The 2,891-nt window shown below is 29.0% G+C and overlaps 1 long non-coding RNA gene across 1 annotated transcript; it reads left to right on the top strand.

Annotated features, from left to right (window-relative positions):
• The first annotated feature begins 561 nt into the window (after nt 1–561).
• LOC146943213 (uncharacterized) lies at nt 562–1,230 on the top strand. Its single transcript, XR_015032983.1, has 2 exons — nt 562–850; nt 957–1,230. It is a non-coding gene; the product is annotated as an uncharacterized LOC146943213 (long non-coding RNA).
• Nucleotides 1,231–2,891: the final 1,661 nt, after the last annotated feature.

A 2,891-nucleotide genomic window follows, 5' to 3' on the forward strand; every position in this document is an offset into this window, starting at 1 on the left:
AAATTGTTTTTTTGTGTATCTTTGTATTTAAAAAATATGGTAGAAATCATTCAAAATTATCTTTGTATTTAAAAAATATGGTAGAAATCATTCAAAATTTTATGTCAAATGCATTTACACATTTGATTTTATAAAAAAAAAAAAAGGAGAATCTATTTTTATGATATTAATTTTTATTTAGTGCAAAAATTGTATTATTTTAAGATGAGACAATAATTAAAATATCAAAGACTTAACAAATATCACATAAAAAGTAGTGGGGAGTTGCCCCGATCTACTATAAGTAAATTCGTCCCTAGATCCAACATATCCCAAGCCCAAGTGACTATTGATAGATTAACTTTCACTTTAATACTTAGTGATCCTCGTATATCAACTTAGTGATCCTCGTATATCATTTGCTATTTTCAACTAAAATGATTATACTTCAAAAATACGTTTTCACGTATTTGATGCATTACATCTACTTCTAATGCATTTAATAATTCGTCATTGTTTTTCTTGGTTGGGTTTGTCCCCAGTCTATAATATAAGGCTAAAAGGCAAAAATATAATAAAATCATAATAAAAAATAATGATCATTGATCATCTCCAAAACTTTCACGTGAGATGTTTACTAACAAATATTATAATTTTATGATAGGCATGTTGCAACTCTTAAGTTCTATGATCTATTTCATTTTATTTAACAAACTATAGAATTTTACTTATAAAGTGATCGAACAACTTTCAATCGATTATGTGAAAATGTCGAAAAATATGGCTCAAATTTTGAAAATTATTTATGTTTTGATAATCTTTATTTCTTTGTTTTCTATAACTAGTGCTGCCCCTGGCAGAAAACCATTTAGTATGTCATTTCTTCACCATTCTCAAATTCTTTTATATCACACACGTGCGCATGCACTAGTTGATTAACTTTTAGTAACAATCCTTTATTTTTATTTGCTATGCAGATCCAATGAATTGTCAAACTATCGTTGATTGTAGATACAAAGCATGTTACCGTCCTTTAAAACCACAATGCATTGATGGTAAATGTGTGTGCATGCCAGTGTTACAATTAAGTTGAAAGAATAATTATGTGTTACTTCAAAGGTTATAATTTTATTTGTACGTCATAATGTTTACGCTTTAATAATTCCTCTCACAGTTTCAGTTATGTTTCTACGATCGTTCAAAAGTATCTTATCACATAATAAAATTATTGTCGCATTCATTCACTCATAAGAGATTGTGAAACCAACATCGACACTATAGAATTATACAGCTTATTCCATAAACAATGTCAATTCTTGATCATGTTAACTAATTATTTATTTCACGTATATTAAGACTGTCATTCATACGCCAAAATCACACTAAAGGGAATGTGTGCGACGCCACTAAAGGGAATGTGTGCGACGCCTTTCACTTTGACATGCTATGATTGAATAAATATATTTTATTTTATTTTTTTTGGTTGTGGGTGAGGTTTGAATTCGGGACCTTGCATATATTATGCATTGTTCTTACCAACTAAGTTTAGCTCACGATGATGAAATATAATGTTCAAGTCATAATGAAGTAAAAACATATTAAGTGAACATATTACAATAAAAAACATAATCAATAAATAAGGTAATTTTAAAATCAATGAAAATAATTAGTAAAAATTTGCCTCAATGTAAGAAGTCTCAACAAATATATCTACTTAATAATCAATTAACTAATATATTTCATAATAACAAATAAACAACTAATACTTAAGTTTGTATACGTAGATCACTCCTCATTTAATAGCTTACCACTAATTCAAAGTTATACTCATCATGGCCATCAACATTTATCCTATTTTTGGTTTAACACCTTTTGTGCCTCATCATGGCCATCAACAACCAATACTTAATAATATTTGAGAATAATTAGGGTCAATTAAGGTTTTTAATTACAATAAATGATATAAGTTAACACAGTTCTAAAAATACTTTGCTAACCAAGGTATATTACTCTTATAGTAATAATGTAAACAAAACAAAATATAGTACTATTTGGGTAGTTTTAGGTTGATATTTAGGTTTAAAAGAAATTGGGACCATAATATGAGTATTTTACATAAATAAAAGAAGAAATCCTTGACTAAATCCTAAACTCCTAAATCTCTATAAATATTTTAATATAATTTCTCCTTTCATGTAGACAAATTAAATCAACATAATTTAAGAGAAATTCTTACATGAACTCTTACCCAACTTATCATTTTTACACCCAACCAATTAAAATCAAACACCTCATTAAAATAATAAAAAGAATTAATATCAGAATTTTTTCTCATTATTTTTAATATTTCTCTCTCCGTTTTTCACTTTCTTTAACCCACAAAAATCACACTTTCTTTTAAAGTTAATAACATGTGTCATATTTTTATTGGTTGGGTGTAAGAATAATGTGTTGGGTGAGAGTTCATGCAAGAATTTCTCATAATTTTTTTTTTTGAAGAAACTAAATTAGCCCACCTATATTGGTTGGGTGTAAGAATAATGTGTTGGGTGAGAGTTCATGCAAGAATTTCTCATAATTTTTTTTTTTTTGAAGAAACTAAATTAGCCCACCTAAATTGGCACCGGAGAGAATCGAACCTGAGACGTCAAGGAGGAGCACACACCCAGATCCCAAGTCAATGCCACTAGGCCAACCCAAGTGGGTTGAATTACTCATAATTTAAATCAATACCATTGCCATGTTTCAAACAAATAACACAAGATTCACACATTTATCTTTCTCTTGCTTTCTAAATGTCCTCTTTGACGTGACCACAAGATTCACCGTGAAATAGGAGGAAGACAAACATGAGATTCGTCATTAGTGTGAGGGTGGAGGATATGGGTGACGACGGCGACAGCGAGCTAAGA

Source organism: Medicago sativa, chromosome 3 (genome assembly GCF_051527215.1).
Source record: "Medicago sativa cultivar Bolivia chromosome 3, Bolivia_mono, whole genome shotgun sequence".
NCBI classification, from domain to species: domain Eukaryota; kingdom Viridiplantae; phylum Streptophyta; class Magnoliopsida; order Fabales; family Fabaceae; genus Medicago; species Medicago sativa.